Here is a 21626-nt window from a genome sequence, read left to right on the forward strand (position 1 = left end):
AGGAAAACTACCAGCACAGTGTCTTCTAAAACTCAGACTTGGGGTCAGCAGTGGCTGAGTTTCATCTCATCTACTCACCTTCATCTTTCTGAGTTTTGTTCTCTTAAAAAAAAGTTTTTTTTATTGGCGTATAGTTGATTTACAATGTTGTGTTAGTTTCTGCTAAGTGGTTCAGTATACGTATATTCTTTTTTAGATTATTTTCCCATATTGGTCATTACAGAGTATTGGGTAGAATTCCCTGTGCTATACAGTAGGTCTCTGTTGGTTATCTATTTGATGTATAGTAGTGTATGGGTGTTCAAGCTAGTTTTAGGAAAGGCAGAGGAACCAGAGATCAAATTGCCAACATCTGCTGGATCATGGAAAAAGCAAGAGAGTTCCAGAAAAACATCTACTTCTGCTTTATTGACTATGCCAAAGCCTTTGACTGTGTGGATCACAATAAACTGTGGAAAATTCTGAAAGAGGGGAATACCAGACCACCTGACCTGCCTCTTGAGAAATTTGTATGCAGGTCAGGAAGCAATAGTTAGAACTGGACATGGAACAACAGACTGGTTCCAAATAGGAAAAGGAGTACGTCAAGGCTGTGTATTGTCACCTTGCTTATTTAACTTATATGCAGAGTACATCATGAGAAATGCTGGGCTGGAAGAAGCCCAAGCTGGAATCAAGATTGCCGGGAGAAGTATCAGTAACCTGAGATATGCAGATGACACCACCCTTATGGCAGAAAGTGAAGAGGAATGAAAAAGCCTCTTGATGAAAGAGGAGAGTGAAAAAGTTGGCTTAAAGCTCAACATTCAGAAAACGAAGATCATGGAATCTGGTCCCATCACTTCATGGGAAATAGATGGGGAAACAGTGGAAACAGTGTCAGACTTTATTTTGGGGGGCTCCAAAATCACTGCAGATGGTGACTGCAGCCATGAAATTAAAAGACGCTTTCTCCTTGGAAGGAAAGTTATGACCAACCTAGATAGCATATTAAAAAGCAGAGACATTACTTTGCCAACAAAGGTCCGTCTAATCAAGGCTATGGTTTTTCCAGTGGTCATGTATGGATGTGAAAGCTAGAGTGTGAAGAAAGCTGAGTGCCGAAGAATTGATGCTTTTGATCTATGGTGCTGGAGAAGACTCTTGAGAGTCCCTTGGACTGCAAGGAGATCCAACCAGTCCATTCTGAAGGAGATCAGTCCTGAGTGTTCATTGGAAGAACTGATGCTGAGGCTGAAACCCCAATACTTTGGCCACCTGATGCGAAGAGTTGACTCATTGGAAAAGACCCTGGTGCTGGGAGGGATTGGGGGCAGGAGGAGAAGGGGACGACAGAGGATGAGATGGCTGGATGGCATCACCGACTCGATGCACATGAGTTTGGGTGAACTCCAGGAGGTGGTGATGGACAGGGAGGCCTGGCGTGCTGCGATTCATGGGGTCTCAGAGAGTCTGACACGACTGAGCGACTGAACTGGACTGAACTGAAGTGTATGGGTATCTTAATTCCAAACTTCGAGTTTAATCCCTTTTGATAACTGTAACTTTGTTTTCAAAATCTGTGAATCTTTTTCTGTTTTGTAAATAAGTTCATTTATATCATTTTTTAACCTTTGGAAAATGTTAAGGATTATAGGTAATCACATATTTTTTTCATATTCCTGAGGTCATCCAGAGGCACAGTGAGCATGAGTTTTGCCTTATTTCCTGAAATGCACTCACACACACAAAATCAAAGCCAGCACCTCACTCTTCAGCATTAGCTGTAGATGCTGTCTTTCCTTTCCTGTGTTTGCATTAACGAGTATGTCAAAGCCATGCAAATGGTTCTGAAGAAATATGTTGGTTGAGCAATGGTCTGTACTATAGAAGTGTTCACTAAACATTGAACAAGGTCAGTGAAAACTTAGGAATTACTCTTATCTTTTGGAAAGGACCCGGATGCTAGGAAAGATTGAGGGCAGGAGGGGAAGGGGGTGACAGAGGATGAGATGGTTGGACGGCATCACCGACTCAAATGGACATGAGTTTGAGCAAAGTCTAGAAAATAGCAAAGGACAGGGAAGCCTGGCCTGCTGCAGTCCTTGGGGTCTCAAAGAGTCAGACACGACTGAGCAACTGAACAAGAACAACTTCCCTTTTGGAAGGACGCCTAGAACCACAAGAGTTGTCCTACTTTTCTGGGGTTCAGCCTGGGACCACAGAAGACTTGCAACAGCACAAAGTCTTTGCTGATGCTGTGACAGAGATGAGGGATCAACCCGCCTCGCTGCCCGACTGCGAGTGCCCCGCCTGGCTTTTTCTTTGTCTTGAGGCATGCAGGATGGAGAAGCCCACAAAGCTTGGAGTTCATCCACAGCATGTGTTTTCTCCCTGATGACCTGCCAGATCCTTTCCAGACAGAGCTTGGGAGGTGTCCAGAGACCTTCACTGAAAGCTGCAGGTGTCTCTTTGGAAGGGTTTTGACTCAAGCGAAACAGTGTTGGTTTTGTGGTTGATGCCAAGAGATAGATTACACTCCCTGAAATCAAGACTTAACAACAGAGCTGTCATCGAGTTCTTTCTCTGAGGCTCACAGGCTCGCTGCCTGGCTGGTGAGGGAGAAACTGTCTTGTCTGTGTAACACGTGCCGCAGGTATGACTCTCACAGGTGCACACTCGCTGATCCAAATATGTAATCCTGTCCCCGTATCTCAGGGTTACCATTCTCCTGTGTAGAATGGACTTCACTCTTGCCCGTTCATGATAAACCATGCTTTGTTGTTGTTTAGACACTAAATTGTGTCCGACTCTTTTGTGACCCCCCTTGGACTGTAGCCCACCAGGCTCCTCTGTCCATGGGATTTCCCAGGCATGAATACTGGAGTTGGTTGCCATTTCCTTCTCCAGGGGATCTTCCCCACCCAGAGATCGAACCCATGTCTCCTGCATTGGCAGGCATATTCTTTACCACAGAGCCACCTGGGAAGCCCCCCAAACCATGCATGTGGATCTTTAAAATTATCGTTGTTTTCTTAGTCAATTTAGGGTTTTTTTGCCTTTCTTCCTCTCTGTTAGCTGGGTCCTAAGTTACAGAAAGTCATTAGGGAGTAGACAGGGAGGAGCCACTGGTCCTCAGTCATCACCTATGTTATGGATTGAATGTTTGTGTCCACCTAAAATTCATATGTTGGAGTCCTAACCCCCAGTGAGGTGGTATTTGGAGTTGGGGCCTTTGGGAGGTGATCAGTGCGAGATGAGGTCATAAGGCTGGGGCTTCCATAATGGGATTAATGTCCTCATAAGAAGAAGAGGAGACACCAGAACCATCTCTCCACCTTTTGAGGACACAGTGAGAAGTGACTGTCTTCATTCCAGGAAGAGAACCAGTACCTGGAACCGAAACAGTGGCACCTTGATCTTGGACTTCCAGGCACTAGAATCTGAGAATTAACTTCTGTGGTCTAAGCCCCCAGTCTGTGGAATTTTGTTACAGCAACCTGAGCTGACTGATACATCTGTTCATGTTGGCACTTACATCATCCCATCTGGTTGCCAGGGTTTAGGGATGCAGGGAGGGACTGAGGGATGGAGGGATGGAGGGCTAACAATTCCAGGGACACCCTTGGGGTGATGAAACTGCCCTGTATCGACTGTGGTGGTGGTTACACAAGTCTACACGTGTGATAAAATTGCATAGAATTTACTACACACACACACAAATGCATATAAAACTGGTGAAATCTGAGCAAGTCTATGGGTTGGACCAATGAGAGTTTCCCTGATTTTGACCTTATGCTATCATTATGTGAGATGTTACCAACAGAGAAGTCAAGTGGAAGGTACATGGACCTGATGTTTTATTTTTACAACTTCCTGTGAATCCATAACCATCTCAAAACAAAAGTTGAAAAAAGAAAGTTTATTGTACCCTACGTCTTTGGGACTCTAGGTGGAGGAAGAGGTAGGGAGAGAAGGGAAGGTTTTTTCCTGCTGTTCATCTGTGTGTGGGGGGTGTGGTCATTTTGTACCTCCTTTTACCATTGAAAGTGAAACTCCCTCAGTCATGTCGGACTCTTTGCAACCCCATGAACTGTAGCCAGCCAGACTCCTCTGTCCATGGGATTCTCCAAGTAAGAATATTGGAGTGGGTACCCATTTCCTTCTCCAGGGGATCTTCCCGACCAAGGGAAAGAACACAGGTCTGCTGCATTGCAGGCAGATTCTTTACCTCTGAGCCACCAGGGACGTCCCCCTCTGGCCGTAGTCACCACCTTTATTTTTTATCTTTCTTATCAAAAATGAACAAAATCATTCTTTCTTGGCTTACTCTTATCAATGAGGCATGACATCATATCTAATACAGAACACTGTTGGCCAATGAAATCCTACTATTTGGGATCATTTCTTAGCTCTGCCACTGATTATGTCATTTATCTTTCTAGTGGAGTATCTTAAAAAAAAAAAAGTATATATATATATATAGTCATGCTTTTACCATCATTTAAATGAAATACCAGTGTCATGCTAAGACTCATGATTCTATCATGAGTCATGCTAAGAGAACTTTGTAACTGAATGCAAGAGGTACAGCCAACTTGTCTCACTTAATGCAACCACTTGCCAGTTGACGCTGAGTGTTGTACACATGGCTTCTTTCTTCCTCAGGGCAATCTCTAACACACAGATAAAAAGGTGACTTCAGGATGGCGAGGTCCTTCGCCAGGTGACAGAGTTGGAAATGGTGGAGCTAAGAAGTCATAAATCCATGACCATCTGACCCTCAGAACAGCTCCATAGCTGGTATTTCCTCACAAGGCTTCTGTGCTTTTGTTGACTATTCCACCTTGGAAGTGAAAGTGAAAGTTGGTCAGTCGTGTCCTACTCTTTGCGATCCCATGGACTACACAGTCTGTGGAATTCTCCAGGCCAGAATACTGGTGTGGGCAGCTGTTCTCTTCTCCAGGGGATCTTCCCAACCCAGGGATCGAAGCCAGGTCTCCCAAATGGCAGGCAGATTCTTAACTAGCTGAGCCACAAGGAAAGCCATCTTTGCTACACTCTAAAATTTTAAAGCCATGAAATACATCATTGAAAATGCCACCAATTATGTAGTATGATCTTGGAATGGACTCTCCTTTTATTTTTATACTGCCGTGATTTTACCATTTTTTCAATAGGAATACCATTATATCCCCCTTGTACCAAGACTCTTGTTGAGATAATGTCATCACAACAGGAAAGTATCATTTGCTATGATGTATTTGTATTACTGGAGAAGGAAATGGCAATCCACTCCAGTATTCTTGCCTTGAGAATCCTATGGACAGAGGAGTCCATGGGGTCACAAAGAGTCAGACATGACTGAGTGACCAACGCACACATTTATATTATACATCGATGATGTTTATCCCTGACGGATGCTCCGTGAGCATCTGAACTGGTTTCCTGTGGCTGCTATGATAGATGACCGCAAACTTAGTGGCATTAATGGCGCAAATGCAGTCTCTTAAAGCTCTGAGAGTCTGAACAGGGTGGACAGGGCTGTATTTCTCCTGGGGCTGCGGGGGAGAATTGTTTCCTTGTCTTCTCCAGATTCCGGGGGTAAACGGGGCTGCCCTGTCTCACGGGCCCACATCCTTCCACCCTCTGCTCCCAGCCTCATGCCTCCTCTCTGACCCTGACCCGTCATCCTCCACTTTGTCTTACAGGGATCCCAGTGATCACCTTGGGTCTACCCAGATAACCTGGGATAATGTCCTCATCTCAAGATCACTTAATCTCGGCTGCAAAATCCCTTTTGCCAGGTAAGTTACACATTCACAGGTCCTGGGGATTCAGATCTGAAGATCTTTGGGGCTCTTATTTATCCTACCACACCATCAGAAGGCTTCCTTGGTACTCTCCCTGGTGGCTCAGCAGTAAAGAATCCATCTGCCAGTGCAGGCAACAGAGATTTGATCCATGGGTCAGAAGATCCCCTGGAGAAGTAAATGGCAACCCACTCCAGTATTCTTGCCTGGAGAATCTCATGGACAGAGGACTGGCGAGCTCCAGTCCATGGGATCACAAAGAGTTGGACACAACTGAGTGACTGAAGAACAACAATAACCCAAAGCCTGTGCTTTTCACTTCCAAGGAGAGAGGAGAGATGTGTCTTCTACAAAGGCTCTTTCTGCAGACACCCCAAGATCAAGAACAAAATGATACATCATACCATGCTGCAAGATGTGTGCTGCCCACAGGTGGGTCTTAGGGAGGTGCATCCCCACCCCACTTCTGTGCCCCCTCAGCCATCACCTCCTCCAGGGCCGATGCTGGAAAGACTGAGGTCAGGGACCTCTTTGGGGAAGGTTGCTGGGGGTCTCTGGCACCTCCCCACCCCAAGAGGCTGGCTGAAGCCATCTATGAGGGGAGAGGGCAGACTGAGGGGTCAGCTATATGTGGTCCATGCACGTGGACACATTCTCAGGAGGTATGGGCATACCTTGGAGGCGGCTGGTCTGGGATCACTTGCTTTCCATGCATGGAGAAACATTCAATAGGACCCAGTGGAGGGACCACAAGGCAGGAGGCCAGCAGTTGAGCATCTTCAGACAGACAGGCCTCTGCCAAGGCACTTGCACCTGGAGGTAACCCCAGCAGAGCGCACGCTGAGTCACTTCAGTACTCTTGACTCTTTGCGACCCCATGGACTGTAGCCCACCAGGCTCCCCTGTCCTTGGGCTTCTCCGGGCAAGAGGAGACTGGAGTGGGTAGCCATTTACTCTTCCAGGGGATCTTCCTGACCCAGGGAGTAAACCTCAGTCTCTTATGTCTCCTGCATTGGCAGGCGAGTTCTTTACCATTAGTGCCACGTGGTAAGCCCCGGGAAAGCATGCCAGAAGCCTATTCAGAAGGGAAACCAAACCAGCCCCCTCCCAGAGTTCTCCCCCCACTCCTGCCTCAGCCAGGATACTGGTGTATAGAAGGTATTTTCGTGAATGCCGCTTGCTCGACTGGCTGATTATTTATAGTACGTACTTATCCACTGCTTCCGTTTCATAAGTGCAGCTTCTGAATAAGACTTAGAAGTGAATCTGTCCTCTGTATTCATGAGTTTTATGTGTTGTATGTCGGAATCAGTAGTTTTAATGTGTGGGGAAGCCAGTGTTTTTGAAGGGAACGCTGCATAGTTGACTCTGGTGATATTAGGTGTGTGGCTATGCAATGCCACTAAAGTAGAGCTCCTGTGATTATTCTAGAATGACACAGGAGTTCCTGTCTACCTACTGCCTGGTCAATGTTTTACTTTAAAGTTCTTGGTCCCCTATTTTGCACAAGGACCATTTTGTTGTTGTCATTTAGTTGCTAGGTCATGTCTGACTCTTTTTTGACCTCATGGACAGGGGCCCACCAGGGTTTTCTGTCCATGGGATTTCCCAGGCAAGAATACTAGAAGGGTTGCCATTTCCTTCTCCGGGGGATCTTCCTGGCCCAGGGATCGAACTTGTGTCTCTTGCATTGCAGGCAGATTCCTTACCGCTGGGCCAGCAAGGAAACCCACAAAGACCATTGTTGTTGTTCAGTCACTCAGTCATGTTTGACTCATCTCACACGACTCTTCACCATCTCCCAGAGCTTGCTCAAACTCATGTGCACTGAGTCGGTGATGCCATCCAACCATCCTGTCCTCTGTCATCTTCTTATCTTCCTGCCTTCAATCTTCCCCAGCATCAGTTCAGTCTCAGTCATTTCCAATTCTTTGTGACCCCATGGACTGCAGCACACCAGGCTTCCCTGTCCATCACCAAGTCCTGAAGCTTCTTCAAACTCATGTCCATCAAGTCGGTGATGCCATCCAACCATCTCATCTTCTGTCATCCCCTTCTCTCGCCTTCAATCTTTCCCAGCATCAGGGTCTTTTCCAATGAGTCAGTTCTTCGCATCAGGTGGCCAAATTATTGGAGTTTCAGCCAAAGTCCTGGAGTTTCAGCCAATGCCAAAGAATGTTCAAACTACCACACAATTGCACTCATCTCACACACTAGCAAAGTAATGCTCAAAATTCTCCAAGCAAGGCTTCAACAGTCCATGAACCATGAACTTCCAGATGTTCAAGCTGGATTTAGAAAAGGCAGAGGAACCAGAGATCAAATTGCCAACATCCACTGGATCATCGAAAAAAGCGAGAGAGTTCCAGAAAAACAGCTACTTCTGCTTTATTGACTACGCCAAAGCCTTTGACTCTGTGGATCACAACAAACAGTGAAAAATTCTTAAAGAGATGGGAATACCAGACCACCTGACCTGCCTCCTGAGAAATCTGTATGTAGGTCAAGAAGCAACAGTTAGAACTGGACATGGAACAACAGACTGATTCTAAATGGGGAAAGGAGTACGTCAAGGTTGTATATTGTCACCCTGCCTATTTAACTTATATGCAGAGTATATCATGTGAAATGCTGGGCTGGATGAAGCACAAGCTGGAATCAAGATTGTCAGGAGAAATATCAATAACCTCAGATATGCAGATGACACCACCCTTGCGGCAGAAAGTGAAGAATTAAAGAACCTCTTGATGAAAGTGAAAAAGTTGGCTTAAAACTCAACATTCAGAAAACTAAGATCTTGGCATCTGGACCCATCACTTCATGGCAAATAGATGGGGAAACAATGGAAACAGTGAGAGACTTTATTTTGGGAGGCTCCAAAATCACTGCAGATGGTGACTTCAGCCATGAAATTAAAAGACACTTGCTGCAGTCCGGCACTGAGTGGTTCTTCGGATCATGTCTGGTGGCTCCGCGGATTATAACAGAGAACATGGCGGCCCAGAGGGAATGGACCCCGATGGTGTCATCGAGAGCAACTGGAATGAGATTGTTGATAACTTTGATGATATGAACTTAAAGGAGTCTCTTCTTTGGGGCATCTATGCTTATGGTTTTGAGAAGCCATCAGCTATTCAGCAGAGAGCTATTATTCCATGTATTAAAGATCCAAAAGGTAATTCTGGCACTTGGAGATTATATGGGAGCAACTTGTCATGCCTGCATTGGTGGAACAAATGTTTGAAATGAAATGCAAAAACTGCAGGCTGAAGCACCACATATTGTTGTTGGAACACCAGGGAGAGTGTTTGATATGTTAAACAGAAGATATCTCTCTCCAAAATGGATCATAATGTTCGTTTTGGATGAAGCAGATGAAATGCTGAGCCGAGGGTTTAAGGATCAAATCTATGAGATTTTCCAAAAATTAAATACTAGTATTCAGGTGGTGTTGCTTTCTGCCACAATGCCAACAGATGTGTTGGAAGTGACCAAAAAATTCATGAGAGATCCAATTCGAATTTTGGTGAAAAAGGAAGAATTGACCCTTGAAGGAATCAAACAGTTTTATATTAATGTTGAAAGAGAGGAATGGAAGTTGGATACACTTTGTGACTTGTACGAGACACTGACAATTACACAGGCTGTTATTTTCCTCAATACAAGGCGCAAGGTCGACTGGCTCACAGAGAAAATGCATGCCAGGGACTTCACAGTTTCTGCCCTGCATGGTGACATGGACCAGAAAGAAAGAGATGTTATCATGAGGGAATTTCGATCAGGGTCAAGCCGTGTTCTGATCACTACTGACCTGTTGGCTCGTGGAATTGATGTGCAACAAGTGTCATTGGTTATAAACTATGATCTACCTACCAATCGTGAAAATTATATTCACAGAATTGGCAGAGGGGGTCGATTTGGGAGGAAAGGTGTGGCTATAAACTTTGTTACTGAAGAAGACAAGAGGATTCTTCGTGACATTGAGACTTTCTACAATACTACAGTGGAGGAAATGCCAATGAATGTGGCCGACCTTATTTAATTCCTGGGATGAGATAGTTTTGAACGCAGTGCTTGCTGTTGCTGAATAGGCGATCACAATGTGCATTGTGCTTCTTTCGTTGGGAATATTTGAATCTTGTCTCAATGCTCATAACGGATCAGAAATACAGATTTTGATAGCAAAGCGACATTAGTCGTGAGCTCTTGTGAGGAAAGTCATTGGCTTTATCCTCTTTAGAGTTAGACTGTTGGGGTGGGTATAAAAGATGGGGTCTGTAAAATCTTTCCTAGAAATTTATTTCCTAGTTCTGTAGAAATGGTTGTATTAGATGTTCTCTATCATTTAATAATATACTTGTGGACTAAAAGATATAAGTGCTGTATAAAATCAGCCAATTATGTTAAACTAGCATATCTGCCTTTATTGTGTTTGTCATTAGCCTGAATAGAAAGGCCTTTAAAATTGATTTTTTTTTAGCATTTGAATGCATTTTGTTTGGTATTATATTTATTCAATAAAGTATTTAATTAGTGCTAAGTGTGAACTGGACCCTGTTGCTAAGCCCCAGCAAGCAATCATCCTAGGTAGGGTTAAACCCCCAGTAAAATTGCCATATTGCACATGTCTTAATGAAGTTTGAATGTTAAATAAATTGTATATTCACTTAAAAAATAAAATAAAATAAAAGACACTTGCTCCTTGGAAGTAAAGCTATGACCAACCTAGACAGCATATTAAAAAGCAGAGATTATTACTTTGCCAACAAAGGTCCGTCTAGTCAAAGTTATGATTTTTCCAGTAGTCATGTATGGATGTGAGAGTTGGACTATAAAGAAAGCTGAATGCTGAAGAATTTATGCTTTTGAACTGTGGTGTTGAAGAAGACTCTTGAGAGTCCTTTGAACTGCAAGGAGATCCATCCAGTCAATCCTAATGGAAATCAGTCCTGAATATTCATCGGAAGGACTGATGCTGAAGCTGAAACTCCCAGCATCAGGGTCGTTTCTTATAAGTCAGCACTTCACATCAGGTGGCCAAAGTACTGGAGCTTCAGCTTCAGCATCAGTCCTTCCAATGAATACTCAGGATCGATTTCCTTAGGATTGACTGGTTTGATCTCCTTGCAGTCCAAGGGAATCTCAAGAGTCTTCTCCAACAAGGATGGGTGTATCAGCTCAAAATAGGTGAGCACCTTGCGCCATCTAGTGGAGTTACACAAAAAACATTTCCAGTGATTTGTTCAATTGCTTAGCAGCATCTGACTCCTTAGGACCCCATGAACTGCAGCATGCCAGCCTTCCCTGTCCTCCACTATCTCCTGGAGTTTGATCAAATTCATGTCCATTGAGTCGGTGATGCTGTCTAACCATCTAATCCTCAGCCGCTCCCTTCTCCTTTTGCCTTCAATCTTTCCCAGCAGCAGGGGCTTTTCCAGTGATTTACTGACCTGGATTTGCAGACCCACACCATTTAAAAGCCACTTTGGATACACTTAGGAATCACAGTAAAGACAGAAACTTTGAATAAAACCGGAATCTTTCCCCCACTAAGCAACAGCTCTAAAATCATTCTTTCAGACTCTCCCAGCCTTGTGCCCCCGATTCTGTACAGCAGCTTTGTATTAAAAATACCGCGCCCCCACCACGTGTCCTAGAAGAGACCACCCTGCTTATCATAGGATCTCAGAGATTTCCTTCCTTCACTATGTGATGCAGCGGCTTCTGGCAAAGTCAGCAGCGCTGCTGGCTGCCTAAGGGCAGCTGCAGGGCATGATGGAAAATGCAGATTCCTGAGGCCTGCTCACCTCTTGTCAGCTGCACACTTTGCTGTTGACGTAAATGCTGTTTGAATGTGCTGTTCCATGCATGGTACAAGGGCCTCCCCAAATTTCTGCAAATTCTATGTCTCATTCTTATGGTAGCATCTGCTTTTCATCTTGCTGAACCCCCAGTCTCGGTTCTACCTTTCCTCTGCTGGTTTTTTTGGTACCAAAACGCAGCTTCCTCCTACTTCCTGGCATAGAAAGTGAAAGTGAAAGTATTAGTCACTCAGTGGTGCCCAGATTTCTGTGACTCTACGGACTAGGGTCCACCAAGCTCCTCTGTCCGTGGAATTTTCCAGGCAAGAATACTGGAGTGGGTAGCCATTCCCTTCTCCAGGGGATCTCCCCAACCCAGGGACTGAACCCAGATCTCCTGCATTGTAGGCAGATTCTTTACCATCTGAGGCTTGAGAAAGACTGCTTTCCCAGCCCCACTGAAATGAAGCCTGGCTGTGTGCCTTCCTCTGGCCAGTGAACTGTGGACGGAAATGACATATGTCATTTCCAGACATAAACATCTAAATAATGTACTCTTCCTCACTTTTCCATTCTCTCCACCACAGCCTCCCAGCAGGGTTGGTCTTGTTCATTTTCCTGCCACAGAGACTGGCTGCCTGCCCGGCTCCATCCAGCTTACAGATTCTTTGCCTGGCTTCTGAATTTTCCCTCTGTTGTGCTTTGGTATCTACATAGAACTATAACCCCATAATGAACCTCCTCTTTGGCCAGGGGGCTTCAAACTTGGATGCTGTCATACCCATTCCATCTTCTCATTTTTGTGCAGCTCTTTTCCTAAATTATGTATAGCATTATGCTCTCATATGACCCAGTTTTCAAATCTCTAACAATCCTGACTACTGTCCAGTAGTTTATCTCTAATTTCTTAGAGTCCCTCATGCTATTTCGTTCAGAATTGAATGCAATTTTCCAGGGAGAGTCTACACTGGAGAATGCCCTGACCCTTTACTGCAATTTACTTTTGCCTATCAAGATGTCTTTGAATTCTCAACCTGTCTTCCAAAATATTAGGCACCCTTTCCAACAACTTGTTGTCTGAAATTTTGTCCAGCATTTCGTTCAAGTCTACTTCAAGTATATATTTGTTTGTTTTGTTTTTTCAATCAGCGTTATTACTGAGGTATAACATATTCATAGGAGAAGGAAATGGCAACCCACTCCAGTGTTCTTGCCTGGGAACTCTCGTGGATGAAGGAGCCTGTTGGGCTACAGTCCATGGGGTCACAAAGAGTCGGAAATGACTGAGAGACTAAAGAACAACAGTGTGTATACAATACAATTCACCAATTTTAAGTGTGTAGTTGGATAAATTTTGACAGATATATAGAGTTGTATAATCATACCACGGTCATGATATAGTCATGATGTTTCCATGTCGTAAAGTTAGCACCCCCTTTGCTGCTAATCCCCTTCTACGTCAAGTTTCTTTTATTTTAACAGGTTCCGTGAGTTTTACAATTCTTTTTCTCACCACAAAATCTATTCCTTCATGTTAACATGAATCTACTCTTAAGAGCTTTTCTGCTTGGGTTTGTTCAGACAACAGGTTCCGTAATGAAGGCTTGGAAAGCTCATTCGTTTTCGTTTTCCACCTCGTCCATGATAAGCATATTAGAATCCATTTGTGCTTATAAGAACTCTGGGTCTCCAGTGTAGAAACTTTGGGATAAAAAGAACTGAAGTTAGTTCAATCAAGCACTGTATAATCAGCGATCCTTTAGGCAGGGCAGGAAATGGCTCTTTGCCTTCCCCAAACTCACAAATCAAGGGGGAGAGTTAGGCTATGATACATGATCGTGTTAATGGATTGTGTGTGTGTTACCAGCCCCTGGCTCTGCTGACAGGAAGGATGGCCCTTCGGTGCCTGGCCAGGCTTGGGCCCTTGCCTCTGGTTTGGCCTCCAGTCAACGCCAGCACTCACCTGAAGGTGGCTTGGTCCCTCCTGCTTCCTGACCCTTGAGAAGGTCTTTACAGCACTCATAACTTCCCGTGGTCTTCAGATCCCCTTCTGCCTCCTGTGCACCCGCCTCCTAGGACTTCGGACCTCAGGCTGGCCTGCTTTGCCTTCTTTCGCCCATCCACCCCCTGAATCCCACTCTGATTCATCACCCCGTGTGCCTCCCGCCCTGTTCCTGCCTTGCAGAGTCTAAGGAGCCTTAGTCATCAAACCCCTTCCACACATAGAACCTTGTCAGACTGCTCCCTTTTCTAGTTATTAAACCCTCTTTTGAATGGTTTCATTCACTCAGGCTTCTTTTTTTTTTTAATTTTTTCAAAATAAAATCAACCTCAAGGGCCTTCCCTGGTGGTCCAGTGGTTGAGACTTCATCTTCCAATCCTGGGGTTGCAGGTTCGATCCCTGGCTGGGGAACTAAGATCCCACATACCTCAAAAAACCGAAACATAAAACAGAAAGAGTATAGGAATGCCAGGGATTTCTGTGTGTTGATTTTATATCCTGCAACTTTACTGTAGTCATTGATTATTTCTAGTAATTTTCTGGTGGACTCTTTAGGGTTTTCTATGTAGAGGATCATGTCATCTGCAAATAGTGAGAGTTTTACTTCTTCTTTTCCAATTTGGATTCCTTTTATTTCTTTTTCTGCTCTGATTGCTGTGGCCAAAACTTCCAAAACTATGTTGAATAGTAATGGTGAAAGTGGGCACCCTTGTCTTGTTCCTGACTTTAGAGGAAATGCTTTCAATTTTTCACCATTGAGGATAATGTTTGCTGCGGGTTTGTCATATATAGCTTTTATTATGTTGAGGTATGTTCCTTCTATTCCTGCTTTCTGGAGGGTTTTTATCATAAATGGATGTTGAATTTTGTCAAAGGCTTTCTCTGCATCTATTGAGAAAGAAGAATGGAACTGGAGGAATCAACCTACCTGACTTCAGGCTCTACTACAAAGCCACAGTTATCAAGACAGTATGGTACTGGCACAAAGACAGAAATATTGATCAATGGAATAAAATAGAAAGCCCAGAGATAAATCCACGCACATATGGACACCTTATCTTCGACAAAGGAGGCAAGAATATACAATGGATTAAAGACAATCTCTTTAACAAGTGGTGCTGGGAAATCTGGTCAACCACTTGTAAAAGAATGAAACTGGACCACTTTCTAACACCATACACAAAAATAAACTCAAAATGGATTAAAGATCTAAACGTAAGACCAGAAACTATAAAACTCCTAGAGGAGAACATAGGCAAAACACTCTCTGACATACATCACAGCAGGATCCTCTATGACCCACCTCCCAGAATATTGGAAATAAAAGCAAAAATAAACAAATGGGACCTAATTAACCTTAAAAGCTTCTGCACATCAAAGGAAACTATTAGCAAGGTGAAAAGACAGCCTTCAGAATGGGAGAAAATAATAGCAAATGAAGCAACCGACAAACAACTAATCTCAAAAATATACAAGCAACTCCTACAGCTCAACTCCAGAAAAATAAACGACCCAATCAAAAAATGGGCCAAAGAACTAAATAGACATTTCTCCAAAAAAGACATACAGATGGCTAACAAACACATGAAAAGATGCTCAACATCACTCATTATCAGAGAAATGCAAATCAAAACCACTATGAGGTACCATTTCACACCAGTCAGAATGGCTGCGATCCAAAAGTCTACAAATAATAAATGCTGGAGAGGGTGTGGAGAAAAGGGAACCCTCTTACACTGTTGGTGGGAATGCAAACTAGTACAGCCACTATGGAGAACAGTGTGGAGATTCCTTAAAAAACTGGAAATAGAACTGCCTTATGATCCAGCAACCCCACTGCTGGGCATACACACTGAGGAAACCAGAAGGGAAAGAGACACGTGTACCCCAATGTTCATCGAAGCACTGTTTATAATAGCCAAGACATGGAAGCAACCTAGATGTCCATCAGCAGATGAATGGATAAGAAAGCTGTGGTACGTATACACAATGGAGTATTACTCAGCCATTAAAAAGAATACATTTGAATCAGTTCTAATGAGGTGGATGAAACTGGAGCCTATTATACAGAGTGAAGTAAGCCAGAAGGAAAAACATAAATACAGTATACTAACGCACATATATGGAATTTAGAAAGATGGTAACAATAACCCGGTGTACGAGACAGCAAAAGAGACACTGATGTATAGAACACTCTTATGGACTCTGTGGGAGAGGGAGAGGGTGGGAAGATTTGGGAGAATGGCAATGAAACATGTAAAATATCATGTAGGAAATGAGTTGCCAGTCCAGGTTCGATGCATGATGCTGGATGCTTGGGGCTGGTGCACTGGGACGGCCCAGAGGAATGGTATGGGGAGGGAGGAGGGAGGAGGGTTCGGGATGGGGAACACATGTATACCTGTGGCGGATTCATTTTGATATTTGGCAAAACTAATACAATTATGTAAAGTTTAAAAATAAAATAAAATTGGAAGAATAAAAAAAAAAAAAAACAAAACAGAAAGAGTATTGTAACAAATTCAGTAAAGACATTGAAAATGGTCCACACTGAAAAAAACGTTAATAAAATAAATAAATAAAAATAAAATCAACCTCAAGCTCCGAAACCTATAATGTATAGCATCTAAAGGTCTTCTGTTTTGGAAATGGAGGGAACCCAATGGGAATCCTTTACAAGCTGTTTCTCTGAAACTTCTTTTGGTTCCCTTGGCCCTTAGTCTGGGCCAAGACGTGGCTAATTTGAATTAGTGCAGTGCAGCCTTATTACCATCACATTCCTCCTGGGTTTATTTTCCTCTTAATCCATTGCTTGTGCTCCTCCTTCTGGTTGATGGTCCCATTCTAAGGAAGAGCCAAGGTAAATAAACTCCTGGTTGACTTTACTCTATTTTCCCTGGCTTCAGGCCTAGTGTTCTTCATTTTTTCCCATGTGCTCCGGACATCGTTTTATTTTTATTTGATTTTACTTTTTAAACAAAGACTAATTTTTAGGGGAGGGGGGAGTGCAGCATGTGGGATCTTAGTGCACTAACCAGGGATTGAACCCGAGCCTCCTGCATCAGAAGCAGAGTCTTAACCAGTGAACCACTAGCGAAGTCCCCCAGACATAGTTTTAAAGGTGCGTTTTGGTGTTGGGATCTCTTGATTTATTCCTACTGTGTAGCACAGGGAACTCTACTCAGTACACTCTGATAACTTTATGGGAAAAGAATCTGAAAAAGAATCAGATAACTGAATCCTTCTGCTGTGTACCTCCAACTAACACAACATCATTGTGTGAGAGTTGGACCATAAAGAAGGTTGAGCACCGAAGAACTCATGCTTTTGAACTGTGGTGTTGGAGAAGACTCTTGAGAAATCCTTGGCCTGCAAGGAGATCAAACCAGTCCGTCCTAAAGGAAATCAACTCTGAATGTTCATTGGAAGGACTTATGCTGAAGCTGAAGCTCTAATACTTTGGCCACCTGATGCCAAGAACTGGCTCATTGGGAAAGACCCTGATGCTGAGAAAGATTGAAGGCAGGAGGAGAAGGGGACGACAAAGGATGAGATGGTTGGATGGCATCACTGACTCAGTGGACATGAGTTTGAGCAAACTCCAGGAGATGGTGAAGGACACGGAAGCCTGGCGTGCTGCAGTCCATGCGGTTGCAAAGAGTTGGACATGACTGAGCAACTGAACAGCACAACACTGTAAATCAACTATGCTCCAATATAAAATTAAAAAAATTTTTAAAGTATGACACGTCACACACTCTAACTTTGTATTTTTGGCTCATGCAAGCTCTATCCAATTTCTAACATTTTTCTTCTGAAATTTATGTTCTGTCCCAAAATTACAGTAACCCACACTTATGCTTGTTGTTGTTCAGTCGTTCAGTCGTGTATGTCTCTTTGCGACCCCAGGGACCAAAGCAATCTTGATTCCAGCTTGTGCTTCATTCAGCCTGGCATTTCACATAATGTATTCTTCATATAAGTTAAATAAGCAGGGTGACAGTATACAGCCTTGACACACTCCTTTCTCAATTTAGAACCAGTCTGTTATTCCAAGTCCAGTTCTAACTGTTGCTTCTTGACCTGGATACAGGTTTCTCAGGAGGCAGGTCTGGTATTCCCATCTCTTTAAGAATTTTTCACAGTTGTGATCCACACAGTGAAAGGCTTTAGCATAGTCAATAAAGAAGCAATAGATGTTCTTCTGGAATTCTCTTGCTTTTTCTATGATCCAACAGGTGTTGGCAATTTGATCTCTGGTTCCTCTGCCTTTTCTAAATCCAGGTTGAACATCCGAAAGTTCTCAGTTCACGTACTGTTGAAGCCTTGCTTGGAGAATTTTGAGCATTATTTTGCTAGTGTGAGAGATGAGTGCAATTGTGTGGTAGTTTGAACATTCTTTGGCATTGCCTTTCCTTTGGGATTGGAATGGAAACTGACCTTTTCCAGTCCTATGGCCACTGCTGAGTTTTCCAAATTTGCTGGCATATTGAGTGCAGCACTTTCACAGCATCATCTTTCAGGATTTGAAAGAGCTCAGCTGGAGTTCCATCCCCTCCACCAGCTTTGTTATCCTTAGTGATGCTTCCTAAGGCCCACTTGACTTCGCAGTCCAGGATGTCTGGCTCTAGGTGAGTGTTCATACCATAGTGGTTGTCTGGGCCATTAAGATCTTTTTTGTAGAGTTCTTCTGTGTATTCTTGCCACCGCTTCTTAATATCTTCTGCTTCTGCCCTTTATTGTGCCCATCTTTGCATAAAATGTTCCCTAGGTATCTCTAATTTTCTTGAAGAGATCTCTAGGCTTTCCCATTCTATTGTTTTCCTCTATTTCTTTGCATTATTCACTTAAGAAGGTTTTCTTATCTCTCCTTGCTATTCTTTGAACTCTGCATTCAGATGGGTGTATTTTTTGAGAAGAAAAAAGACCTGACAGAATGATATAGTAGTGTCTTGAGAAATTTAAAAAAAATAATCCTTGAAGAACCTAATGCAAAATATCTTAACCTGACTATCATAAAAAAAGGGATCTAAGTTCAAAGACATGTAGAAAGCAGACCTGGTCCATATCACACCCCATCTGAACAAGCAGGTAAGGATCGGATACAGCAATTTGTAAGTTGTATCACCTTTTGACTTCAGACTTTTAAAAGTATACTCTTTCACAACGGTAGAAATAAAACTGGATTTTGTAATTGTGTGATGGTTATTGCAACACCATTATCTAAGCTACCAAAACTTACACTCAGAGCCACAAACCCAAGTGTATCGATGTTCCTGAGAATTCTCTTTGGGCAATAAATGAGTTATTCTTTTATTTAAACATTATGAAATGTACTGAGTGTTTTCTCTTGGATTTCCTACCGATTCTCACATTTATGGAAGTGAGTATTCCTGCAGCGTTTGTGGTAGCGATTTCCATATAAATCCAGACTGTGTGAGTAACAATGGAAGGTACCAATGGATACCCTCCATTCACCGGTGACAGCCACCCAGGCCCAAGGCTAGTGGAAGGAGCCCAGGTGAGGACCCCATGACCTGAGTACACACCTGCCCTGGTAGGGAGCCTGGCACTTCTGGATGGCAAGAGAGATCAAACGTGGTGAGTTTTTTTTCATGACCTTGGAATCTGGAGATAGGTCATCAGCATAAAAAGAGAAGCCTGGCTCAGGCTGCTCTTAGCTTGACTTGTCCTAAGGTCGTTCCAAATACCAGATTACAGTCATCAAGAGGAACTGATCAATGGAAGGGGCCAGAATTTTGGAACTCATACTTAATGTTTGCAAAACGTGCAGTAAGGTCTGAATAGTCATTATCTCAGCGGGGGATGCAAAGCTGTGATGGAACTTTTCCGTGAGGGCCGGGCTGAAGCACCCACTTGGCTGGGAGCTCCCCCAGCCCAGCCTGCACACAAGGGAGGGAAGGAGTGGTTTTCTCACTTCCAGCGTCCAGAAGATACATCTTCCCAGAGAGTATAGCACCGTGCAATTTCTAAGGCCGAAGGGAAAACCTGGGCAGAAAAATAGAGGCAACTCTAAGTTGCATGCTCTGTGATTGTATTTTACGCTCCAGGCAGGTTTTCTTTGGCTGTTTAGAACAGTAGCAGTAGTGACGCAAGCACAGGACAGCCACTCGCTCTGTGCCAGCACCTAATCTCGTTCGTTCTTGGTCTGCTCTTCCTCCCTGCTGCGCTATGACGTGACGGTATAGCCCCATTTTACCGGTGAAGAAACTGATTTACAGAGAGAGGCAATCTCCCACTACAGTCACTGGTCTAGTAAGAGACAGACTCTAGGTTTTGAAGATGGTGTCGTGTCCCTTTGGGGCTTCCCATGCGGCTCAGCTTAAGAATCTGCCTGCTAATGCAGGAGACTTGGGTTCATTACCGGAGTCGGGAAAAATCCTCGAGGAGGAAATGGCAACCCACTCCAGTATTCCTGCCTGGGAAATCTCATGGACAGAGGAGCCTGGTGGGCTACAGTCCTTGATGTCACAAAGAGTCAGACACGACTGAGCACATCATGTTCCGTTATTGGGAACTAAATAGCTTGATGCAAAAATATTTTGAAAAGGACAACGCATGAAAGGAAAGAGTTATTACTTTGGGGCCAGATCACCTTCCAAGAGTGGTTCAAGTCAGTGTTGATCCTTAAGGGTCAGTTATGTTCAAAGGCACTGTGGTGACTGCTGTATACAGTGCCAGGCACAGTGTAGGCTATCTATGAAGGCTGGGTTTTTTAGTTTATTGAAATATAGTTGATTTACAGTGTTGGGTTAGTTTCTGCTGTATGGCAAGGTGATTTAGTTACACACATATATATATTCTTTTTCCATTATGATTTATTACAGGATATTGAATATAGTTCCCCATGCTCTACATGGGACCTTGATGTTTATCCATCCTATAGGTAATAGTTTGTATCTGCTGACCCCAAGCTCCCAATCCATCCCTCCCCCTCCTTTTCCCCCTTGGTAACCACACATCTGTTTTCTATGTCTCTGAGTCAGTTTCTGTTTCGTAGACAAGTTTGTTTGTGTCACAGTTTAGATTCCACATATAAGTGATATCATATGGTATTTGTCTTTCTCCGTAAAGAACAGTGGATGAAGGTGTGGTGGTCTCTGCACTTGAGAAAATGTGGCAGGGCATGGAGTTGTGTGCTGCAGATATGCCCCCAATGACACGAGTGATGAATGTCAGCCAGAGGAATCCATAGCATGTTGGTGACAGAAGTCGCAATGAAGATGACCTTTGAAAGGGGGATGTGATGCTGATAGATGGACATTGGAGCAGAAGGTGGGAATTGCAGGCAAGGGAGCTCTGTCGGGGAAGCCCTTGGATGAACGGTTTGGAGCTGAGTAAATTGTCTGGCTTTGTGGGGTGTAGGGCTTCCCTGGTAGCTCAGTTGGTAAAGAATCCACCTGCAATGCAGGAGACCCCAGTTCGATTCCTGGGTCAGGAAGATCTGCTGGAGAAGGGATAGGCTACCCACTGCAGTATTCCTGGGCTTCCCTTATGGCTCAGCTGGTAAAGAATCTGCCTTCAATGCTTGAGATCTGGGTTCAGTCCCTGGGTTGGGAAAATCCCCTGGAGAAGGGAACAGCTACCCACTCCAGTATTCTGGCCTAGAGAATTCCATGGACTATATAGTCCATAGGGTCGAAAAGAGTCGGACACGACTGAGTGACTTTCACTTTGTGGTGTGTAGGTCACCTGGAGATCAGGCTGAAGGTAGTGGATTGACCACTGTGAAGTCACTCTTGGCTGGATCGTCTATAGGAAGAGAGTGGAGACTCTGGAGCAGGGAGTAACTGCTTCAGAGCAGCACCTGGGTGCTGTGTTCAGCCATGTTGTGAGGGTGATGGATTCAGAAACTGTAGCCAAGACATCCTCTAGAAAACACTGCTAGCATTCCAGAAAATTAGTGAATGTGATGACAGTGGGAATGGAGAGGAAGTGGAATCCAGATCAACTGGTACGTTCCCAGAAATGCTTACCACGTTCACTCTTAGCTGAGACCAAGCATTTGGG

The 21626-nt window shown here is 43.9% G+C and overlaps 1 pseudogene across 1 annotated transcript; it reads left to right on the forward strand.

Moving 5' to 3' along the window:
* The first annotated feature begins 8720 nt into the window (after nucleotides 1-8720).
* LOC147361175 (eukaryotic initiation factor 4A-II pseudogene) lies at nucleotides 8721-10327 on the forward strand (annotated as a pseudogene). Its single transcript, XR_015139861.1, has one exon. The product of XR_015139861.1 is annotated as a eukaryotic initiation factor 4A-II pseudogene (transcript).
* The last annotated feature ends 11299 nt before the right edge of the window (nucleotides 10328-21626 follow it).

The sequence above is a fragment of the Bos grunniens genome, chromosome 13, assembly GCF_055505025.1.
Source record: "Bos grunniens cultivar Pamir isolate PY7600 chromosome 13, Bosgru_T2T1.0, whole genome shotgun sequence".
Taxonomy (NCBI): domain Eukaryota; kingdom Metazoa; phylum Chordata; class Mammalia; order Artiodactyla; family Bovidae; genus Bos; species Bos grunniens.